The sequence below is a fragment of the Aythya fuligula genome, chromosome Z, assembly GCF_009819795.1.
Source record: "Aythya fuligula isolate bAytFul2 chromosome Z, bAytFul2.pri, whole genome shotgun sequence".
In the NCBI taxonomy this organism is placed as follows: domain Eukaryota; kingdom Metazoa; phylum Chordata; class Aves; order Anseriformes; family Anatidae; genus Aythya; species Aythya fuligula.
In genome coordinates, this window is record NC_045593.1 from 14,972,773 (window position 1) to 14,987,666 (window position 14,894).

The window sequence follows — 14,894 nt, forward strand, 5'->3', positions numbered from 1 at the left end:
TTTGAAGTAAAAGAGAGCCTGTGCAGACCTGTAAACAGATCCCATTTATATTTATTAACAAATTATTTCTGTGCATGCACTGGGTCCCACAAGATGCACAAGACCAGAAGTTACATGAATGTTCTGCTCCCGTAAAGGTTCAGCTTTGCTGATCCGATTGATGCAGCGAAGGTTTTAGGAGGAGCAGCAGGACATTGGCATTAAACAACACTGGGTAAGAGTAGTAGTTAACAGCTTTATGTCCTGTTCCCATCCCCGTCCCCATCCCAATACCTTCTACTATGCCTAAGGAAAAAAAAATAAAAATATTTACAAAAAATAAAAAAGAGCACCTTATGCCAGCAGCAGGTCTCTGGAAGAGATGGTCTGGTAGGAGCAGGCGTTAAACTCTGGTCCCAGTTTCCACAGACTACAGGCTTTGGATAACACCGCATTTGGATAACACCAGTTTCAGTTCACAGGCAAAACTCAGCCAACCACCCTCAGACACCACCCAAGCACCCCCTTCCTTCTTCCCTCCAAAAAAAACATTGACCACCTTAGGTTTGAGGTGAGACACGAGTCTTTCCTATCCAAGTCTCTAGCATCTGCACAACACCAGGTGACTAAGAGTTACAGCACAACAGTTCTCCAAGTTATTTAATTTTTTTTTTTTTTTTTTCCAGAAGTTCCTTTTACTTTCTTAAAATTTCAAGGGGTTCAGTGAGCACTTAATTTAATAACATACTAAAATTCTCACATCGGCAACTTGGTCATTTAAACTGAGTTATGTTTTTTTTTTGTTTGTTTTTTGTTTTTTTTTTTTTTACTTTAAAAGTTGTATTTATTTAATCCAAAATCTAATCATAGCTGCACAAAGAAAGTAGAGGAGAGAGAACATCAGGGGAAAAGCTCCTCGGAGCTCTATTGTGTTCAACATTATGATTACAGGCAAATTAACACACTTTACACGTATTTGTTAACTGCAGCCTTTGCACAACTGACACTTTCAGCATTCAGAAAAAGCAGCTCTGAAAGATGGAAAAACAGCTTCATCATAAATTATTAATTTACATTTCTCTTTGTCAAGTCATTTTAGTAATCTCTAATTTAGGACTCAAGCTTTATTAAAAAGAACGACAAGGGAAGATGACAAACATTTGAGAGCAGGAACAGCTCCTTTCACCAGCAAACTTACCCCTCTTGTGTAGCTCCAGGAAAACTGGGGCTGCATTTGTTTTCAACTGTTTCTTTTCCTGTTTTTAAGTGACAATTTGTCAACATCAGGATAAATTATGGCCAAATTTTACATAGGTAAAAGTATTTATTTGAGCTCTTAGGAAGCTGAGGTCCTACTTGACATGCTTGCTCCTGGACAGAGCAGCAGGGTGCCCAGGGCACCAGCTCTTAATGACTTATTACAAATAAATACATGAATTTCCCATATCTTAAGTACTCCGTAATGGTTGTGTAGGTGGTCTGTGCTCTCTTCCTGCAGTAAATGCAAGCCTCTCAGCCTGACCTTGGTGACGGGGAAGGTGATGGAAAAAATCATTTTGAGTGCAAACACACAACATATGTGGGACAGCCGGGGGATCAGGCCCAGTCACCATGGGTTCATGAAATGCAAGTCCTGCCTGACCAACCTCATCTCCTTCTATGACCGGGGGACCCGCCTGGCGGATGAGGGAGAGGCTGTTGATGTAGTCACCTAGACTTCAGCAAGGCCTGTGACACAGTCTCCCCCGCTATTCTCCTGGAGAAGCTGGCAGCCCACAGCTTGAACAGGTACACTCTTGGCTGGCTTAAAAATTGGCTGGGTGGCTGGACCCAGAGAGTGGTGGTGAATGGAGTGAAATCCAGCTAGCAACTGGTCACCAGTGGTGTTCCCCAGGGGTCAGTGTTGGGGCCCATCCTCTTTAATATCTTTACTGATGATTTGGGTGAGGGAATTGAGTGCACCCTCAGTAAATCTGCAGAGGACACCAAGTTTTGGGGAAGTGTTGACTTGCTGGAGGGTAGGAAAGCCCTGCAGAGGGACTTGGACAGGTTGGGTTGATGGCCAGAGGCCATTGGGATGAGGCTCACATGGCTAAGTGATGGGTACTGCACTTTGGTCACAACAACCCCATGCAGCTCTACAGACTTGGGGCACAGTGGCTGGAAAGTTGTGCAGAGGAAAATGATCTGGGGGTGTTGGTCGATGCTCACCTGAACATGAGCTGGCAGTGTGCCCAGGTGGCCAAAAAAGCCAATGTCATCCTGACTTGTATCAGGAATAGTGCAGCCAGCAGGACCAGGGAGGTGATCGTCCCCATGTACTCTGCTTTGGTGAGGCCGCACCTCGAGTACTGTGTTAAGTTTTGGGCCCCTCGCTACAAGAAGGACATGGAGGTGCTCAAGAGAGTCCAGAGAAGGGCTATGAAGCTGATGAAGGGCCTGGAACACAAGTCCTGTGAGGAGCGGCTGAGGGAACTGGGGTTGTTTAGTCTGGCGAAGAGAAGGCTCAGGGTTGTCCTTATAGCTCTCTATTCTACCTTATTCTGTGGAAGCACAGCAGGACTTCCATCTGTGATTCTGAGGCTTTGCTGTCGCTAAGAAAGCAGAAGCACTTGCAGCAGTGGATGGAGATGTGTGATATGAACATACCACCTGCCCCCCACACACACCCTATTCTCACCAGCCTTGAGCCACACCAGGTTTGCCTTGCTGTATTTCAAGGAGAAGGCTGCTAAATACCCCAACCCTTCACTCACACTCTCAACTTTGAGTTTGCCAGACCCAGGCAAAGATCCCAGCCCTCAGGCTGTGTAGTCTGTGCTTGTGGTGGTGCTGCCAGCTTTTACAAGCGACTGCTGAAGACGTTCCACCTCCTGCCCCCTTTCCCGCAGGCTGATTATGCACACAGACAACAAGGTTCAGCCAAGTTTAGCTTGCACATTTTACTGCTCCAGTAAGGAGAATACAGATTACCTGATTTTCTTGCAGAGTACGTTGTCTGCACAAACAGATGTACTGAGTAATAATCCTCATATTACAAAAAAGCACCTGATTTGACCATATTAGGGCGTCAGTAATGCAGTAATTCAAGCAGATGACAAACTCCTCTCTAAAAGGTTTGATTAATCGGGGCACTGCTATTCTGTGCTAGTCCATGAATTGTGGGTATGATTACCTATTTGTGTAACTGTGTAGTTAATCATCCCAAAGCATTCAATGTGCTAGCTTGCTTTTCATCTGGAAAAGGCTGCTGTGGTCTTTATTTCATTGAACACACACCATGAAGACACTATAGCTTGTTAGATTGGACTATGGAGATGAGACATGCAAGCCAGTTGGATACCAGACCCTGTGACAAACCGTGACTACAGCTAATAAACTACTCCTGGTGCTCCAGTCTGCTGTAAATCATATGCAGAAATCTTTAGCCCACAGAATACTATTACCCAAATGCATGTTGGGTGAATAGCCAGAGACAGCTTTATGAAAATCAGTACATCAAATAGACGTATGAAGGCATAACAGGATCTTTTCCCCTGAGATAATGTTTTTAGCATCTGATCATCCTGTCTAGCCAAGGGTATTAGGAAGGATTAAACATGGAAATAGGGGAACCTGAATCATTTTGTGATAACAAATCAGTGTGGTTCTCAAGGGTGAGCTATCCAGGCAAGAGTTTACCTGCACATTAGTATAACATAAATTAACTTTTTCCTGTTTATCAAACTTCAGGTGCTATTAGATTTTGATTTGTGTGAAAGATTACACTGATTTTACCAGTCAAAAATAATAACTTTCCTTTCTGTTATGAAACACCAGCTCCTAAGCACTCTCCCTGCTCCTAGCCATTTACAGATTAGGGGCTTCCTGAGGTGAATCCAGTTTCTGTGTATTTAGTAACTTTCAATATATTTTTCATGAACCTGTCTAGTCTCCTTTTGGGCTTCTGAAAACAGAAGCACCCCAGCACCCCAGCTGCATTGGGCAAGGAGCTCCACAGTGTAACTACACAGCAGGTGAGAGCCCACCTCTTTTTGTTTGCTCCTAACATGACTTTGGCAAGATTCAAGTGATGTCTCCTGCTTCTTCTGGGTCACCAGCTGCAATCTGCACTTTCCATGCCATTCATGGTTTCATAGAATAATAGAATCTTAGAATCATCCAGGCTGGAAAAGACCTTCAAGATTACCAAGTCCAACTGTCACCCTGACCTACTGAGTCCCTTCACTAAACCATATTCAGAGGTCTCTGCTGTCCTCATATCAGCTTCTTTTCTAGTCTGAAGTGTTCTGATTTAGTCTTTCCTAATGTGGAAGCTAGCCACAACTTTGTTCATCCTTGTTGTCTTTCTCCAAGTCTTCTGAAGAACTACCACGTCCTCCTTAAGTTGGGGTAACCAAACAGCACTCAGTACTTGAGAGATTTTCATGAATACAGTGCACAATGATGTGCTCCGGTTTGTTCCTATTTGTATCCTCATGATCCCTACTGTGATTTTCTTTTTCAACCACCTAAGTAAATTAATTTTATTGCTCCATTATTTCCAGTTTGTTTCAGTGCTGATGCTAACAGTCATTAGAAGGCTGAAAGGTAGACAGATAACAAACACATGTTTCTCAACAGCCTGGAGAATAAACTACAGCCATTCACTGCCCTCAATGCTAATTGCATTATAGCAAATATTTCAGTTCAAATATAAAGCCAGACACTTATTCTGGCAAACATGCCAATGGCAATGGACTAATTAAAATTCATTGGCTAGTTTGGAGCTTGCCGTCACTCCTGTCACTCTGTACTATGTCTTGGGACCAGTGCTTTTCGGTATCTTCATCAATGACACAGACAGTGGGATACAGTGCACCCTCAGCAAGTTTGCAGATGACACCAAGCTGAGTGGTGCAGTTGATACAACAGAATGAAGGGATGCAATCCAGAGGGACCTGGACAGGTTGGAGAAGTGGGCCCATGTGAACCTAACGAGGTTCAACAAATCCAGGTGCAAGGTGCTGCACCTGGGTCAGGGCAACCCCAGACATGAGCACAGACTGGCAGAAGAACGCACTGAGAGCAGCCCTGCAGAGAAGGACTTGGGGGCTGTGGTGGACAAAAAGCTCGACACGAGCCAGCAGCGTGTGCCTGCAGCCCAGAAGGTCAACTGCGTCCTGGGCTGCAGCAACAGAGGGGTGGACAGCAGGTGGAGGGAGGGGATTGTGCCCCTCTGCTCTGCCCTGGTGAGGCCCCACCTGGAGTGCTGCATCCTGGGCTGGGGCCCCCAGCACAAGAAGGATGTGGGGTTGTCAGAGTGAGCCCAGAGGAGGGCGACAAAAGTGATCAGTGGGCTGGAGCACCTCTCCTGTGAAGACAGGCTGAGAGAGCTGGGGATTTTCAGTCTGGAGAAGAGAAGGCTCCAGGGATACCTCATCGCAGCCTTTCAGTACTTAAATGGGGCTTATAAAAAGGATGGAGAGGGACTTTACTCAAGTAGATAATGATAAGATGAGGGAGAATGGTCTTACACTGAAAGAGTGTAGATTTAGTTTAGATGTCAGGAGGCTGGTAAGGCATTGGCACAGGCTGCCCAGAGAAGCTGTGTCTGCCCCACCCCTAGAGGTGTTCAGGGCCAGGCTGTATGGGGCCTTGGCCAACCTGATCTAGTGGGTGGCATCTCTGCCTATGGCATGGAGGTTAGAAGCGGGTGATCTTTAAGGTCCCTTCCAACCCAAGCCATTCTATGATTACAAGACTTGAGCATGCAGAAGTATACCCAGTATGCTTGCATTGGGTTTACATGGCAAGGTTTCAGTAGGAGGGGAGTTGCAGGGGTGGCCTCTGTGAGCAGAGCCCAGCAGCTGCCCCATGTCAGGTCAGAGCCAGCTCCACTAAGTGACCCGCTGCTGGCCAGATTTGAGCTAGCAAGTGATACTGGTTGGGCCTCAGGGATAACAGATCAAAGAGAGGGGAAAAAAATAATAAAATGCTGTGCAACAGCAGCTGGGAGAGTGAGGAGTGAGAACCAGCTTGGTAGAAACCCCCAAGTGAGTGCAGCAGGAGGGCAGGAGGTGCTCCAGGCAGGCAGCAGCAGTTCTCCTGTGCCCTGTGCAGGGAGAGGCCCCTGGTGGAGCAGGCTGTCTCCCTGCAGCCCATGGGTCCCACATGGAGCAGATCTCCACGCTGCAGCCCATGGAGGAGCCCTGGTGGAGCAGGTGGATGTGGCCTGGAGGAGGCTGCGACCCATGGAGAGCCCCCACAGGAGCAGGCCCCGGGCTGGAGCTGCAGCCCGTGGAGAGGAGCCCACGCAGGAGCAGGGGGTCTGGGGGGAGCTGCCGCCCACCCGTGGGGGACCCGTGCTGGAGCAGTTTGCTCCTGGGGGATGGATGGACCCCGTGGTACGGAGCCATGTGGGGCAGGTCTTGAAGAGCTGCTGCCTGTGGGCAGCCCCCGCAGGCTCAGTTTGGGAAGGACGGCATCCTGTGGGAGGGACCCCACGGGGAGCAGGGGCAGAGGGTGACTGTGAAGGAGCAGTGGAGACGAAGTGTCAGAGACTGACTACAGCCCCCATTGCCTGTTTCCCTGTGCCACCTGGGGGAAGGAGGTAGGGGAGGGTGGAAGAGAGTGGGAGGAAGGTGGTTTTGGTTTACTTTTAGTTCTTACTGCTCTATCTTTTTAGTAATAGGCAATAAATTACATTAATCTCCCTGTGCAGTCTGTTTTGTCCATGACAATACTTGTTGAGTGATTTCCCTGTCCTTTCCTCTACCCAAAATATGATTTCCATATTTTCTCCCCCTTTCCCTTCAAGGTGGGGGGGTGTGAGAGCAGTTGTGGTGTTGCTCAGCTGCCCAGCAGAGTGAAACCATCACACTGTTTTCTTTCTGACTTCTTGCACTTTGTGCATTTGAGTGCTGTAACTGGAGGAAGAGCAGAGGTGAATTTTATGGGTTGGTAGATATGTGAGGTATCAACAGACAAGGGAAAAGGAGTCTGCTTAGATTTTGTGTTATGTGAAGTGTTTAAATAACAGGGGCATCCTTCACTTTACTGTGAAGATTATTTATTCAATTATTTCTATATACCAACAACATGGACAGACCTGCTCATGTCCCAGTGACACCTCCCATGAGCCCAGGACCCCACCTCAGCGCCTCCAGAGCCATCAGCCCCTGTCCCAGCTTGCCACAGCTAAGCCCACACTGGGATGATATAACAAAACACACCTTTCTCCTGGATTTCAACGTAAGCAGAGAGATGGTCTTCATTTTTTTTTTTAATTTTTATTTTTCCCTAAGTTACAAGAAGAGCACAGCCAGAGGACACATAACTGGCTCATCACAGGCTTTAGTACTTCAAGGTGAGACCTATTCTGCCTGTCTCAGCCTCCTTGTGCTGGACATATCTGAAATGCACATTGGCTTGTGATTTCCAGTTCTTCTTTGCAAATTACACAGATTTCATTATCAGCTGTTTAGAAGTTTCAGAAATGTGACAGTTCAGCTCAGCAATGGGAAGCGGTTTGGTCAGACAATAGTTTAGATAATAAGGAAGACAATTTCGTGACATCTCAAACTGCAAAGGAACAAGAAAATAGGATATGTATGTATAGATACCACATTTATATCTGCGTTTCCCAGCTAGACCAACCACCTGCAGCATTTACTGTTGTGTTTTACCAAGAGGCAAACCAAGTCCCTTCCCATGCAAAGCCTACAGATGCTCTTCCCCCTGCTCTTAGTTTTTCCCACCTTCTCACTGACTGTCCCCCAAATATATTTCCCCAAAACCCATTTCATTATAAGCACAGCCCCCTGGGATGTCCCATGGGGAACCACCCTATACCCTTCATTCCTGTGTTGGGGTCCCTTCAAGCTGATTGAATTCTTCTGCAGGTTTGCCAGCCCCAGAAGCCAAATTCTCCCTGTCTCCCAAGAGCTCCAGGTTTTAGTCCAGGTGCCCTGGGCAAGTTTGCTAGCTACTAGTGGTTATATGAAAAATGGGTTTCCCTTTCCACCATTTTATAGGAGAAATGGAAGCTTTGTGCAGCATTAAGATTCCACCCCATCTAAGAAAATGCATCTGCCTTGTACAGAGTATTGTACCCCAGTTTCACTAACACAAATGACTTCTAAAAATAAAAAGGATAACCTTAGAAAGAGTTTTAAAAAACAAAAATCTACAGAAGTGCTGATCTATGTTGATCCAAGTTAAAGCTTACATTTACTAGTTAATAAATGTAAAATTACTGGCACTTTGCTAACACTGAAACATAGATGAATGAGCCCCCCAGCTATGTGCCCGGGAATAAAGCCTCCTGGAGTGACAAATTCTTTTTGTCTTGTGGGATCTCTGCAGCACAAATCAGTAAGCATTCTTCTCTTCACTTTAATTCAATAATTAGCTTTCTTAAACTGACTTAAAAGCCAGAAAGTTTCCCTTTTCTGCTAATCTATGAACAAAATGTACATGCAAGTTTGGAGGGCTTTTTAGCCCTAAAAAATAAATAAATAAATAAATAATAATCTGGTAATTATTAAAAAATAACATTTCAATCATTAACTATAGACAAAACTTTTTTATCCTTTTTTTTTTTTTTTTTTTTTTAATTACTTTTCATAGATATCAGTATTGATACAGATTTCCTTGGTATCCAGAATATTTAGCTCTGTTTTATTTGTTTTATTGGTGGTATACAGACTACATAAATGATAACTCATTGTAGTCATCATTAGGAGGCAGCATGAAAAAAACACCTCAAAAATGAATAAATTCATGTATAAGAGAAACTTGTTCATGCATAGCTTAACTATGCTCATGCATAGCTTAGCTTCCCGTTTAGCAAAGACATACTGAGTCTAATGTGTTATTGCACTTGTTAAATCAGGTCTTATTGGCTACACATAAGGATTAACCAGTCATCAAAAATTGACCAAAAAGGCAAAACAAGACTAAAATTCACTGTTCAAATCAGTGTCTTGTACTTGAAAATTTACACTTGGTTAAGACCAGTTATTTAAGTTACTTTTATTTCAATCAATACACTTACGTTGTAATTATTTTTTCCCCAGAAATCTCCCAGTTGCTGCGAGAAAAACATAAATAAATAAAAAACGTGAGAAACTGCAGCTAGGTCACTAAGAAGCAAGAAGATAGGCCAAAAATGTGGAGGTCCTATTTTTCACATACACTGTGCACTGTGCCCACATACTGCTTATTTCCATAAAATCTATTTAAAATTGATCTTCCAAGAGAATAGTTGCATTTTAATTGAACTCGCTTATCATGTTAAAAACATCTACAGGTAGCCCATTTTTCTTTTCTTTTTCTTTTCTATATTTTTTTTTTCCCAGATCCAGTGGCACAACGCACAATTACATTTTGGAATTGGAATCATTTAGTAAATACCTGCTTCACTTAGCATTGCAAACGGCTCCTTAAAGGCACCAGCATCTCAGCTGGCTGTGTTCTGTGTATCATCATACCACTGCACAAGCCAGGACAGAGACACCCTGTTTTGGGGGTAAAGTAGCTATTGCAACAGCAGGATACAGTGGACAAAAACAGTGCCACCACAGCAGGACATCACAAAGCCCAGCCACGTTCTCTGTGTTCCTGGGCACAGGGAGCTCTTGGTGTAGGGCCACCTGAGTCCCCCTCCATGGAGCAGGTTCCCAAACCCCACAGAGGTCACCGAGGAGAAGTGGAGGCAGCTCACCTGCTGGCAGGCACGACCTGCAGCCAGGCATGAGGCAGTGCCTGCTCCACCTGCACCTCCAGGATGTCCAGGCTTGCCTTGGTGGCTGGCACCCTCCCCAGGGGGGCTGTGGGAGGAACATTTGCAGGTTTGGTGGTTGAGGCAAACCTGAGCTGGAGAGCCCTGCTGGGTGGGAGAGATGCTGGAGAGCCTGCCATGTCCCCACGGCACAAACCCATCCCAGACCCCGTTTGGGACCCCTGAACGGGGTGGAATCAGTCCTCCCACTTTGGTGCCCTCACGGGACAGTCCATCCATGCACACCTCTGCCATGGTCGCACAGTCCGAGCTCAGTGTCTGACTTCAGCCTGCCTTAGAAACAGCATTTAAGAAGCCTCCAACTTGTAACATCTCGAAGGGAGCAAAGAACCCATAAACCAATAATACAGGTACCAGAGCTTTATTAGATGTTTCACTGGATACAAAGAAACTGGATTTTATAGTAGTATTTTTTTATTATTTTTATTTTTTACATTAAATACACATTCGTCTCATAAAAATTCACATTTGCTATTCAGAACTGTAGGCATTTTTTACACAACATTTATTAAAGTACCATTAAATAGATCCTAAAAAGAGAAGGTGCAGCTCTGTGAACCTTTGTGGGCACAACACACAGGGAGCTCCATGTCCTCAGTGTTACACATTCATCCTTCCCACAGAAATGGAGAAAGTCTCTCAAATGCATTAATGCTCATTTGGAATAATAAGGCTTCTGTACAGAGACCCTGAACATCGTCAGGAGGCAGTGTGGCAATAACATCCTAATCATCACCTTGCATGATCGTAAAGATACTCATGACTGAGTAAGGAAAAAACTTAACCTGTCCTGACACGCCCAGCTATTTCTTTTAAAGTTGTATTTTTAAGTGTGTATTCTTATTTTTAGTAATGATAATTACACATAAAGCCCAGGATTCTGCTTTAAGGATCCCAGCTTCACATCAAAAGTGATGTGCACTTTGCCAGTGCCAAGCATTTCACCTGTTATAGGAATCTCTTCTGATCTTTTGCAGGACCAAAAACCAAGGGAAGAGACTAGTCTTGGTCATTCCACTGCAGAAAAAAAGCCTAACTGCATCCCCATCTTAGGAGGTACTCATTGGATTATCTTCTAGTCTGTTTTTATTTTGGAGAGAGAAAGCTTACAACTGACTTATCAGCCAAAGTGAGGTCCATCTAAGTGGAGATGTGTGCATCACCTGGAGTGTGGAGATAGACCACAAGATGTGGGATGCTGCCACCTCTTAGCCCCACACTCAACCCCTTGTAAGAACATGTGAATTGTGATGGCATCGTGAGCATGACAAACCTGTAACACTCAGTGCACAGCGCTGCTGACAGCTGGTGGTTACAGGGATGAGGATGCGTAAGTGCATAAAGAGTGCTGAGCTGAGACAAAGAGAAGTGGGAAGATGTTGCATTATAGCTAGACAGAGATAACAGAAGAGGGTCTCCAGCCAGACTTCTGCCTTCCCTCAGTCACCATGTATGTGGGTCTTTCTGAAGCTGACTTCACACCAAACAAAAGCGCTCTGCCTTCTCCTGACCAACCAGCTGAGCACAAGGCAGACTCTCTCTCTGTTCTGCATGTCTTTCAGCACCACCCTTAACATCAAGCAGATGCATCCATCATAAGAAAACATGAAAGGAGAGCTAGATCTAGCTGTGGGAATGGTAAGGGAGTCGTACCTGTGGGCAATGGACAGATTTATATTCCCCTTCCCAAGAAGAGTAGTAGGTCCTGCCAGTCTCCAGGAAATTATTAGAACCTTCTTAATTTAAGCTGCCAAGGCTCCTGAAAGCAGAATGCTGTATGTGGGCATGCCAGGCCAGGCTGCTCAGCCTCAGACATTCATCCTTTTTATGTAAGGACTTATACAATCCAACCTGGGTTGGAGCAGAGTTCAGAACTCTTACTGCAAACTCAGAGCTACGTTCCAACACGGGACATGAGCAGTATTGCATAGCATTCAGGCAATTCCACAGAGCCAGGGTACCACGACCTCAGCATCATGACTGTATACCAGAAGAGGAATTTTAGGCCCTTCAGTTGCTTAAACACAATTCCTGCTGGCATCAACAGGAGCTGTGTGTGCACAGAAGTGATTTGCTCCGTATCACATAGGAAACCAGATCGTTGACAGCATGTACAATCAAGGTCGTGCAAGCATGCTATTCTTTTATTTCTCAATATGTAAGTGAGCTCCAGGTAACTTCAAGTTTAACTCCTTAATGCAGAGAAGTGAGGGAGTCAGCCCTACAGACAATCCTCACTAACATCTGAAATCAGAACTTGTAATTATGGGACTTAAACAAGATTATGTGAATGCATTCAGGCAGGTTACATAACTGCCCTTTTCCTTTAGGATTAATTATTTCCTTGTACACTGTAGACAATCCATACTCCCATATACACACATACCTACAAAACAGCAGCACAGTAAGAACTAAATAGATCACTGAACTCCAACATACTTGTAATCAATACATTGCACATACTATACAGCATATTTTAACCTCATCATTGGGTAAACATATACGATTCAGAACAATGTTGACTGTATGTAACACAGAAGCTACCACTGAGATATGGCAAATACATCATATACACTATTAGCTTTTACTTCACTGAAAAGGAGTTTAGAAGTTTAAAATGGTGTTAACTGAACTCTTGAAATCACCAAATAGTCTACTCAGCTGCTAATACCTAGTGCTCCATATACTATATTCAGCATAAACAGCACTGGAGCTATGTTTTCAGGGCGCTCCACTTTTTTGATATTGTGGAATTGACCTCCACATTTTTAATTTCCTTTGCAACACAGCATATACTTACTACACACTGACTATCTGTTCCCTCTCATCCCAGGGCAAAATGCTAGTAAATGCTTTGAAGTTACTAGAAATGGTCTGGGTTTGTATCAGTATGACAGAAGGACTTAGCCCAGCATACAGAATTGTACATTCTCTCACACACATATGCATATATATATACACACATATATATGTTTAAAAGAATGGCTTGAAATGGCAGAACTTACAAAACTAGTAACATAACCTGTTGTAACATTTGATGTTAACCAACAGCAAATAAATGTGGATAGCCCACTGATTTTAAAACTAGGCTCCTTTGGTCTGGTTCTGACCTTACATCTCTTTGCACAAGGCAGGACTCAGGCTCATGAACCAGCTGCTATACAGGTTCACATCAACATGAGCTGGGTCAGCACTGGACAAAGAGATCCTCAGCTTCCACAAACTGAAAGAAGGAGCTGCCTAGATTTACACCAGCTAAGAAACGGCTCCTTTCAGCTCGTGTTGTGCAAGGCAGGAGTAATTTTTTAAGCAAAACTGAACAAGAGGGTGAGTAATCCCACGAAAAGGCCGAAAAGCAATACTGCTTCATGTGTGCAACATGAACGTAGTGAGAGGAAAAAGGTACACAGGAAGAGAAACGTGTTTTGACAGAGAATGACATTACAGTTTGAATAAACAGATGTTCATGAAGATCAATAGTGTAGACAGGTATTTTTCTTCTGATTGGCTGATTACAGTCATCTGACTTCCCATGCAGGAGTGCCCAGAATGCACGGGTTCGGGTAGAAGCCTCCCAAATGAATCAGGTCAGACAATTAGTCTGAACCAACCCTGCAGTCCTTCTGCAAGCATTTTGTGGTTGAAATCAAAAAGTTCTAGCTGCATATGAATGGCAACACGGGGCTCTACAGTGGTCCAGTTGTGTTGCATAGTCCTTTCTGGCTTGTTCTTTTCTGGTGAAATCTCCCAAATTGTTATCAACTGGGAGTGTATCCCCATCAGGACAGTCCAAATAAAGTTTTGGTGCCTCACATATGAAATCACCAGAAAAGTGTGGATAGCATGCTCCCCTTTTTTATTTTATTTTAGTAATTAAGGCAAGCTTGTTTACCTGTCCCCTTTCGTAAAGTGCTGTGCTTCTCCAATATAAAGGAGATGGACAGCTAAATGAAAACAATTTTTGACCAAAATTTAACATTTTCCCCCATTAATGGAGAAACTATGTGATTTGTCTATTATCCTTCTTGTCAGAGGATTGTTTTTTTTTTTTTTTTTTTTTTTTTTTTTGCTTTGCTTTTATTTTCCAGCACCCAAATGACAATTAGAATACAACTGATGCTACGCAAATATCTCATAACAATGCTAGTAAGCTCAAGATGTGATACAGCTCTATATTTATTCATATATACAGGCACGCACACACACATACACACACTTTTTCTTCAATAAGCAGAACATTTGCTTTGAGTACACCTTTGTGTCAGCAAAAAGCCTGGTGTGTCTGGCATGTTTGAGCCAGGGGTCCCAGGAGGAACTCAGTGTTGGTGCTCTCAATCTAATAGAATTTGAGTCAGTATCCAGAAGATGAAACCTATTATTTTTTGTTCCACCTAAAGATTCAGATTATTTTAACATATTAAAAGGATAGTTTAAATGCTTCAACTATACTTTAAGTAGCTAAAGAATAACAGAAAGAATCTGGAAGCAAATAATCCAGTGAAACAGAAGAATGAAAAGAGCGTTTCACATCACATCTCCAATAAATTAGCTAACATTTTCATCCCACATAGAAGAAAAGGTACTGCTTCATAAACTGTGCAAAATCCACAAGATTTAAGATTGCACAGGGTTCAAGAACACATGCACTTGTTTCATTTTATGTGTCCATTACATTAATTTTGTTTGGCAAGCCTGTGAAGATTGAAAACAAAGTGCATCTACCCACCCCCACATCATGCTTAGTCATGGGTGAAAGCACCAAGTCCTACCCCTTCCTTGTTCAATGCAAAGACGGGCTGTGGCTCTTGGTAGATTTTTGGATCAGTTTGGGTTAAATTTTAATGCTATAGAAGTACTAACTGGCTTAGATCACAGATTTTACTAAGGATGAGTTTTACAGTCATAATCCATACAGAAAAATCTGCTACAGAAGGAGGCATCATAACTTCGTAACACCTGCAGATTTCTTCAGGCAAATTTATAACACTCCTGTCCAGAAGCCAGATCACCACTGTGCAAGTGTGCATGGATGTCTTTGTATCATATACATACATTTAAAACGTGTCTTTATAGTACAGATGCACTTAAATGTTTCTCTACAATACACACACGCACACTTTTTCCAAGGCAC